At 39.8% G+C, this 10,664-nt stretch overlaps 1 pseudogene; it reads right to left on the bottom strand.

Moving 5' to 3' along the window:
• Nucleotides 1-1,899: 1,899 nt before the first annotated feature.
• The window catches only part of LOC114088079 (60 kDa heat shock protein, mitochondrial-like), a 37,422-nt pseudogene continuing 28,657 nt past the window's right edge, over nucleotides 1,900-10,664 (bottom strand).

Below are 10,664 nucleotides of genomic sequence, written 5' to 3'. Positions count from 1 at the left end.
AATACCAGTGTTTGGAGACCACTCCTAGGGAATCATAGCTTTAGTTTCTCTAGGTTCTGCACAAGTGGCAAGTTAGATCAGCAGAAATCTTCACATCTATTCTGTCTCTTTAATATCCTCCACAAAAGCAATTTCTTCAAGGTTATGATATAAGATTATGCTTTTGTTTTTATATGTTAATGTTAAAACAATCCATATGGAGAACCTGGAATACCACTTTATAAATATCTTTTTGAAAAGACTGACCAATATATAGGTCAGCTTGCTTTCAATAAAAAGAAATGGGAGATATTCTTGGTACTATTTTCTTCTACAAAGAACATTTTTCTTTCTCAGTAGAGAAGAAAATTGTATTTATAAGACTATTGTGCTATATATAATCTTTTTTCTCTTCTCTAAGACTCAATCCTTATCCTATGTCCTTTTTAAAAATTAAATTATTTTATAATCCATTTGTTTATACCACAATTCTCATATTCTTTAAAAAAAAAAACTTTGAACAAAATTTTATTATACAAAGGTTGTCACATAAGTGGATATTTCTCTATTTTGTACTGTAAGGGTCCCGCGAAACGTCGGAGAAAGAGACCACCAAGTGACCACTCATGCAATTGGCAGAAGGGGATTTATTGAACCAGCATGCTGGGGCTCCGTGCCCACTCAAGAAGGGAAAACAGCCCAGAGCCCCGAGCAGGGGCTGAGCACTGCTTAAGTACACTTTTTGGGGAGGGCGGAGGGCTTTGTATACATCAGAACAAATCATCATGAGGCGCGGGAAAATTGAACAACAACTCCTAAACATGATTAGTTCATTCATTGGTGGGAACAGGTCAGGCTGGAGTGATAGGTCATTTCTAAACGGGGTACACATTCAAACTGATTGGTTTTAGGGCCTAAAGGACTACGTGACCAGTTACACAGAGCCCTTCAGTTATTAAATAACCAAACAGCCAGGGGAAATGTTTACTGGGCAATTCCAGTATTGTCCTAACAGCTACAGGGATTTCAGGTTTTGCAGGTAACATAGAAACCTAACAATACCTAATCCTTTACATTTTAACTCAGACCTTGCAGCTTAGAAACTTAACAACACCCGGTCTTTTACCCTTTAACTTTTATGCTTTAACTTCAATTTCTTTTACCCTTACAGTACACAATTTTTTTTTTTTAAATTTTCCACAGAAAGGCTGCTTGTGAACTTCTCATCTGGTGATAGAAAGTACTAAAATCCTGATTTTAGCAGAATAGTAGTAGAATGCTTTGGTGATTTAAGTTGAAAGCAGTACATTGGTACATGGCTTTTGCATCCAGTATCAGGAATGTACAAATGTCTTTTTATTCAAAAATACAAAATATATTATCTGTTGGTGCCGTAGTCTGGCTGGGCACAAATCACGAGCCACTCAAGCAGGAACAAACTTTATTTCTGAACTCCCCCAAACGCCACCCACACGGCCTTCTCCGGGACACACCACACACCACACACCACCCGAACTCCCCAACTGAACTTCACCAACCAACGCGAACTTTTCAGGAATCCCTGCCAGAGCTCCAAAGTAGCGGGCGCCCCAGGCAGCAGGGGCTGCCCTATTGACACAGCTTAACTTAATTACCATCATCTTAATGGCTCCCCTCTCAACCATTACTTCTGGCAAAATGCCAGGGGCCATTCTGTCTTGGCTGTGGCTCTCAACATGTTGGCATGGACAACAATAGTAGTAAGCCATACATATTGTCAATTGAAACCAGTAACTGATGGTTTTGGTGATTTTCTTGAACATCAACCAGCCTTTTCTTCAGTCATTTTCTTCAACTGCCTTCTCTGAAGTTTGTTGGTGAGGAACTCTGCCTTGGGCTCCCTGTCACAGAGATTAATAATGGTAAGCACTATTCTGAGAATTAGAACATGCCACCTCCTATACCACCTCCCATTCTACCCATCGTGTCCATTCCAGCATCCTTTTCTTCTTTAGGAATTTCTGTGACTGTAACTTCTGCTGTATTTAACAGAGAAGCAATCCAGCAACATCCAATAAGGCAGTTCTTACACCACCATTATTGGGTCAATGATTCCTTTTTCCATCATATTCACAAATCTTCAAGCATAGCATCATAACTAACTTCTGAAGAATTCTGAACTATTTTTTCTTAACTATTAAAGATCCTTCAACACCTGCATTCTTAGCAATGGCCATTGCAGAAATTTTGAGTGTTCTTCTAATGATTTCTAAACCAATTTTTTTGATCTTCATTTCCTGGAGTTAGTGAGTCTAAGGCTGGAATGCAATGAAAACAGAACACAATCCCCACCCAGGATAATGCCTTCTTCAATAGCAGATCTTATGGCATTGAGGACATCTGGAACTCTCTTTTCATTCACTTCAACATCACTTGGCCCACCAACCTTCAGCACTGCTACTCCATCTGAAAGTTCTGCCAGTCGTTTATTGAGTTTTTCTTTTCATATTCACTCGTCATAGTTTCTAACTGCTCCATGATTTCTTGAAAAAGCTTTTCAATTTGACCTTTATCGCCTTTTCCTTTCAAAAGTACGGCATCATCTTTGGTGATAATGAACTTTCCAACTTTTCCTAAGTCATGAAGCTAAACATCTTCAATATTTAGCGTCAAACCCTCTTCACCAAACATTACACCACCAGTAGCAATAGACTTATCTTTAAGTTGGTTCTTTCTGTTATCAAAACCTGGGGTTTTGAACGCCACAACCTGAAGATCAGCTTTTAGCCTATTCAAACAAAACAAGTGTATTTAGAGCTTCTCCATCCATATCTTCAGCAATTATGACCAAGCCTTTACAGTGAGCATTGGCAATTTCAAGAGCAGATGCAATGAACTGGATACTAGAAATTTTCTTTTCACTCAAAAGAACATAAGCATCCTGGAATTCACATTTCTAATCTTTTGATGTATTAATAAAGTATGGAGAAATATAGCCTTGATCAAACTCCATGCCTTCAATAATTTCTAATTCTTCTTCATTGAGTGTTTTTCCATCCTTTACTGTGATCACACCTTTCTTCCAATCTTTTTCATAGCATCAGAACTGATGATACCAATTTTGGGGGGGTATTCATTTACATAAATTAGAGAAATGTGAGCAACTTCTTCAGGAGTTGTCACAGGTTTAGACTGCATCTTAAGTTCAGCAATTAGAGCATCAACAGCTAACATCACACCTCTTCTAATTTCCACTGTATTGGCATCTCTACTAATCATCTCAAAGCTTCCATGGCAATAGAATATGCCAGTACAGTAGGAGAGGTGGTGTCTTGCCAAAGACCCATGCAGACGAGACCAACTGGGTTTAAAGAGCTGGCTGCAACATTAAGCTAAGAAAGCAGCAAAAAATCACTCAACACAGACATGAGATTTTCAAATGGAGGGCAGAAAGGCTCTGCGACCTTCAGGGTCAGCTCCCACGTTGGAAAGAGCACTGAAAAGAGAGCAAGTGCACCTGGAATCCCTTTATTTTATAGCAGGGACATCATAGGCAGGGATAAAGTTTCAAGGGTGGAGTCTTGGTTTGTGATGGCTTGTGGTCAGCAGATTGATTGACATCTTGGCAAGTCACACCTATCTCAGGTCCTGTGTGGAATCTTAGGCAGAGCTAGAAGGGAAGGCACATCTGCATCACACGATCACTCCCAGACAGGTGGAAGCCCACCATGCTGGACCTATCCCCTCATTTGGCTACTTTGCACAATAGTTCACACACACACACACAGCCCATGGATGGCTCACAACCATGGTGACTTCCCCAGTCTCTTCATTTGTATTGTTGGCAACATCTTGAACAAGTTTAGCTCTAATATTTTTGTATTTATCCTTTAAATCAATTGACTTTGCAATAGTCAGCCATCTTTTATTACTTTGAGATGTCCCCAATTCTGTTCAGTAACAACTGGTCTTCCCTGTGGGCCTATTCATAACACCTACAGCATTGGCTAAAAGTTATACACCTTGAAACACTAAGTCTCAGGCATCCGCACCACATTGCACATCTTTGGCATAAGCCAGAGTAAGATGAGGAGCCAGTGCCCTGGATACTAGTCTCATCTGGTCAAGGACTGTGGGTAATTGATGAGGGCCACGGACAAGTCAAGATGGCGCCTGGCACTTTGCCAGAAGGAGTGGTTTGAGAAGTAACGCCAGCTAGCCATTAAGATGATGGAGATTCCTTAATGACTGACTGCTGTATCTAACGATGTTAATTAAGTTAAGCTGTGTATAATTATTAAGATGATGAGGATTCCTTGATGACTGATTGCTGTTTCTGGATGATGCTAAATTGAATTAAGCTGTGTATTCAGTTATGTATAAATGCCTCAACTGTCTTGCAATAAAGCGGCTCCTGCTGTATCAACCTTCACAAGTTGCTTGTCACCACCCCTCCCCTGTTACTTTGCTCAGCCAGACTGTGGCAGGTAATGAAAGCATTTCTGTGTGGCTTTGGCAGGGAGTGCATGCTGCAGGCAGGACATTGGTGGTAAGTGAGGAAGGGCCTCATACTCTTTCTAAAACAATAATTGGGATATAAATCATACACCACAACTGTCAGACTTACACATGTATTTATTAACTTTATTATTCAAGTAGAACTTCAATCAACAATCGCATGTAATATGGAATGGGGTATGGGACTCCATACCCCATCTTCCAGAAACCTCATATTCTCAGAAAATATTTATATATTGAGTATCCTTTATCTGAAATTTGTGGGAAGAGAGGTGTTTTGGATTTTGGATATTTTTTAGATTTTTTGAATAGTTTCATATACATAATAAGATTTGGTAGGAAGAAGATCCAAATCTAAACATAAAATGCATTTATGTATTCACATAGGCTGAAGGTAATTTTATAATATATACTTCACACACATAGGCTGAAGATAATTTTATGATATTTTTGTTGTGCCCATGTGTTGACTGCTATCTGTTATATAAGGTCAGGTGAAGCATTTCCCAATTGTGTCAGCACTCATAAGAGTTTCCAATTTGGAACCATTTTAGATTTTGGATTTTCAGATTAGGGATGTTTAAGCAGAGAAAGAAAAAAAGAACTGTAGCATAATAGAAAATTATAATGAGTTCTGATTTAAACCAGTTTCTATTTATAGAATAAAAATGTCATTACATGCTGTTTGAAGTAAAAAAAAAGCATAGATAAGAGGTTTCGTTTAAAAATTCATTTAGGTAATCAATAAATTCATTTAGATAATCAATAAATTCCAAGGTTGCCTGAATTATGTCTGTCCAAAATTTATGTCAAAGCCCTAACCCCCAATGTGACTGTGTTTAGAGATAGTACTTTAAGGAGCTAGTTAAGGCTAAAAGAAGAATAGGCATGGAACCCTAATCCAGAAGAGAGAGAATCCTTAAGGAAAGAGAAGGAGACACCAGGAGAACGCACACAGGCTGTAAGAAGAAACCTCACCAGACACCATCTTTACCAGCACCTTGATGTGAGGTTTTCAGCCTCCAGAACTATGGGAAAGTGATCCTATTTAAGCTGCTTGGGGTGTGTGTGTGTGTGTGTGTGTGTGTGTGTGTGTGTGTATCCTGGTAAAGCATCCCAAATAGACTAATATATATCCATTCATTTTTGTTTTAGAATAAGTTAATTATGCTCTCTCCCATGATCTTAATCCCAAGAAGTTACTATCATCAAGAAGAGCATGACTACATTATCAGTTTATCTCCCCCAAAGCATCTGGTGCTTGGATTCTTCAAAAATCTTTCCTACTTCTACCAAGAGGTGCAACTTGATCCCCTACCTTTGAATGTTGCCTCTCATTGTTAGCCTGTTAACATAACTTTGGGTTAATTTTACAAGTTAAATCAAGGTGACTCCATCTCTGCCCAGACACCTGACTCTACTCCCTTCCCTCCTGCACCCCTGAAAGAGCCCACTCACCCAAAGGCTGACACCTCCACCCCACCTGCACCCTGACCACAGTGCTCACTGAAGTTAGCCTACTTTCTGAGTATGTACAGGGGCTAACAGTTCCAGGAGCTGGTGGCAATGTGCCTGCTCCTCCTGCCCCCTCCTCTTTGCAGTTCTTGAGGTTTTGAAGCTTGCTTTCCACCTGCAATAGCAAGGGCTAAGCCCCTCTGCCCACCCCAACCCCCACCCAGTGCATAACCCAGGATCTGACTTATAAAAGTTTGGTTGAGAGGAAATCTGCTGTTGTTCTCTCTGCGAAGAGGCAATCTGTCATTTCCTGACAATAAACTTGCTTCTGCTTAGCTTTCGGTGTGTTTTGAGCAAGTTAGTCCTGCACCACTTTCCTAACCCTCATGACATCCTTAGCCAACAAAATCTGTGGAAGGGAAATCCTGGGAGGGCAGAGACTATGGCATAAAACTTGCAGCTTCCACTTAGTCCTCTTAGAATACTTTCTCTTGAATTCAAATTTCCAATCTATGAAGCAGCCCAAGCATCCTGACAGAGAAGATCTGGGAGAGAGGAACTGTGTCCTGAGCCAGCAACCACAGCTGAGTCCTCAGCAGCCAGCCAGTACCAAGCTGCCAAACATCTGCAGAGCCCCTTGGAAGCATATCCTCTAGCCTTGCAAGCTTTCCTGGATAAGACCATGTAGAACAGATACGAAATGTCCCCACTGATACCTGATCCAACTGCATATTTATGAGGAAAAGAGCAGCTTACTATTCAGTAATAGATGATCAAAGCATCAACCATAATTACTTAAAAAATGAAATGTCTGTCCTCCTCCAACAACTTCACACTGTTAAGAATACCATACTCAGAGCAACTCACTACATGTAGACACTAGCCCATGACATATGTGATAAAGACAAAGAAGTCTAAAAGGAATTTAAGGAGTTCTAAAAATTATAGAATTTACTCAGGGTATGTAACATAATAAAGAAAAGAAAAAATGTATATTTGAGTGCATAAAAGTAGTAATTGAACAAAAATTAAAATATTTTCAAAAGTAATATTTCCTATCACAATTTTTTTTTTAAATTGGGGATTGAACTCAGAGGTACTCAACCACTGAGCCACATCCCCAGCCCTTTTTTGTATTTTATTTAGAGACTGAGTCTCACTGAATTGCTTATTCTGCCTTGCTCAGTTGCTGAGGCTGGGTTTGAGCTCTCGATCCCCCTGCTTCAGTTTCCCCAGCCACTGGGATTATAGGCATACACCACCTTGCCTGGCCCCAAAACCTTATGGTGTACAGATAACAGCACCCTGTAGGACCACCCTGCTTTAAAATTTTGATGTAACTGAGGCCAGTTAATAGTGTAGTATAGGTGCACACGCACCTGCACATATGTAGATAACTTTCAGAATCCATGAGAATTGGTTCTAGGAATCACTGAATACTCAATTTTCTAATATGAAATGGTGTAGTGTTTGCACTTAACTATGCACATCCTTCTGTATGCTTGAAGTCATCTGTAGATTACTTACAATGCCTAATGCAATCTATTAAGGCTATGTAAATGTTGTTAATAAATTATTTAGAGAATAGTAACAGGGAAAAAATTCTGTACATGCTCAGTACATATGTATTTTTTTTTCAAATGCTTTTTATCTGTGGTTGTTTGAAGTCATGGGTGTGTAATTCGTCAATATTGAGGTCTTATTACCTATTTTCTGGAGGATGGTAAAGTAGGAACACCAGAAATCTGTCTCCCCACCCTCCCCGCAAGGCAATTGCTTGCACTAGCAGAATTTGTTTAACCATTATGGAACTTTGAGTCTGCTGAAGGCTTATAACTCCCAGGGGAAGGCTTGAAAAGTAAACTGCAGTTAGTGTTAGTCAGTTCCCCTACCCCAGCCCTGTGGTAGGTAGCTGTGCATGAGCTCCTGAAGCAGCTTGCACACATCTTGCAGTAGCCTTGGTGTGCAAGAGGAACCATGTCCTCAAAAAGAAAAAAAAAAAAGACTGTTGTGACCACTGATAGCTGCTTCTGAACACAGATATGCAAAGGTTGTGGCAGCCCACCCTGTTGTAAGGACACCGTTCTCTGCCTGAATGATTCCCAGGAGATGAAAACGGACTGATGCCACATATTCCCTCCCTATTTTCCCTCTTGGGACTCAGACACAGAAAACTAGAACATTAACAAACAAACAAAGAAAACTACATATACTGAGGAATCAGAAAGTCAGTACAAATCAGAAGAAGGCCTGAGCAGACCTTAAGTTCACACCTCAGGCTGAACCTCAGCACAGAGACAGCTTTCAACAATTAAAGTCGGAAACAAACAAAAAATAGGAAGCCCCAGGGAAAGAGAATAATCTTATTTCCAGAGTTACCACATTATTACGTTCCAATGTCACATTTTCAATTACATCCAAAACAAGATCACAAGGCCAAAAAGCAACAGGGAAGTCAGTTTCCATGCCACAACATCCCCTAAAATCAAGCCTAATTCTGAAAAAGGGCCCAACTCTCTTCAATTCTATGAAGATTGAGAGAATTGAGGAAGCTACAGAATACAAGTGTGAACCGGACAGAGGTTGAGAACTTCACCCTAGGAAGGAAACTCCGTGACATGAGAGTCTAAAGAGAAACAATATGCACCATGTAGAAGGTGCCACAAGATGTGGCTTAGAGAACGGGTAATGGACATAACACAAAGTACAGATCTTCAGTGTAGGGGAAACAGCCTCATGTTAGAAGAAGCTGCTACGTAGGATGTTCATAGCTAGAGCAGAGATCATCGCCTGGCTTCAAAGGACAGGCTAGCTCTCTTGTTGGTGACTATAAATTAAAACCAATGTTTATTTACTATTCTGAAAATCCTGGGGACCTTAAGAATTATACTAAATTTACTCTGCCTTTGGACCATAAATGGAACAACTGAGTATGGATGACAGTATATCTGTTTACAACATGATTTACTGAATATTTTAAGTCCACTGTTGAGACTTAGAGCTCAGGGCGGGGGGAAGTTTCTTTTCAAACTATTTCTTCTCATTGACATTACCCCTGGTCACCCAAAAGCACTGATAGTGGTACACAACAAGATTGATATCTGTGTACACAATATCCATTCTGCAGTTTGTGGGCCCAGCGATAATTTTGAATTTCAAGTCTTATTGTTTAATACATTTCATAAGGCTATCACTGCTACACATAATTACTCCTGTAATGGATCTGAGCAAAGAATAACTTTCTGGAAAAAAATTCATCATTATAGATGCCATTAAGGATAATCATGGGGGGGCAGGGGAAATAGCTTAGTGATAGAGTGCTTGCCTAGCAAGTGCAAGGCCGTTGGTTCGATCGGTAGCACACAAAAACAAGCAAAATACACAAAAACAAACAAAAAGGGCAAACTGTACATTAGATAAAAACTATAAAATCTTTGTTGGTGTGGTGGCACGTCCCTGTAATCACAGCAACTCAGGAGGCTGAAGCAGGAGGATTGCAAGTTTGAGGCTAGCTTTAACAACTTAGCGAGGCGCTGTCTAAAAATAAAAACTAAACAGGGTCAGAGATATAGACCCTAGGTTCTATCTCCAGTATCAAAAACATCATCATCATTATCATGATTATCCTGAATCATCCAAGGAGGTTAAAAAATCAATATTTTAAGGAGTTTGGAAGAAGCTAATTCTAAATCTAATGGATGACTTTTACAGGCTCAAAATTTCAGTGGAGGAAGTACCTACTGTCAGGAGCCATCCTTGGGTTGCATGTGGCTCACCATGCATGAAAACCTTGTGGATAGAGACATCTGGTGTCTGGGAATGACCAGTGGACATTTCCTCAATTGCCCAGGGATAATGTGAATCTCTATCCTGCTCTACTGAGGCCGAAAAGCACCTGAGCTGGGTATGACTTGCCAAGATATCAATCAACCTGCTGACTACAAGGCGACCTGTAGCAAGACTCCGCCCCTGAAACTTTATCCCTGCCTTTAATGTACCTCCTTAAATAAACCACCAGAGCCATTTTGTCTTTGTCTAGTTCCAGAACCCATATGGACTAGATCTCTCAGGGGCTTCGCTTTCTGTAAATATATTTCTGAGTATTTGTGCTTTGTTATATACTTGTTATTTTAGATTATATGCTTTAGGGTGGCTTGGATTATCCTGGGAATGATATATGCTGTTCGTTGACCCCATCCCATCCCATAACCTGCAACTGTGGAAATAACAAGAGAACTAGAATTAGAAGGGAAGTCTGAAGATATAAATGTATTGCTACAATTTCATGATAAAAATGTAATAAATGATGAGTTGCTTTTCATGAACAAGAAAAGGGAATTATTTCTTGAAATGATTTCTTCTCCCAGTAATGATGCTATGAACACCTTTATTTCTGAAATGACAACAATTTTTTTGCAATATTACATAATATTAGTGAAAAAAGTAGTGACAGGGTTTGAGAGGACTGACTCCAATTTTGAAAGAAGTTATACTGTGGGTAAAATATTACAAAATAACATCAAATGCTACAGAAAAATCTTTCATGAATGAAGGGCAGATTCATGTGACAAATTTCATGGTTTGTCTTGGTTTAAAAAATTCACCAGTCATCCCAGACTTCTTCTTCCTTTTTGTTTGAGGGGGCAAGTGGGGTACAAGGGATTAAACTCAGGGGTACTCAATCACTGAGCCACATTCCCAGCCCTATTTTGTATTGTATTTAGAGACAAGGT

Source organism: Marmota flaviventris, chromosome 2, assembly GCF_047511675.1.
Source record: "Marmota flaviventris isolate mMarFla1 chromosome 2, mMarFla1.hap1, whole genome shotgun sequence".
Lineage (NCBI taxonomy): Eukaryota > Metazoa > Chordata > Mammalia > Rodentia > Sciuridae > Marmota > Marmota flaviventris.
This window is presented reverse-complemented; position numbering and strand designations above follow the sequence as displayed.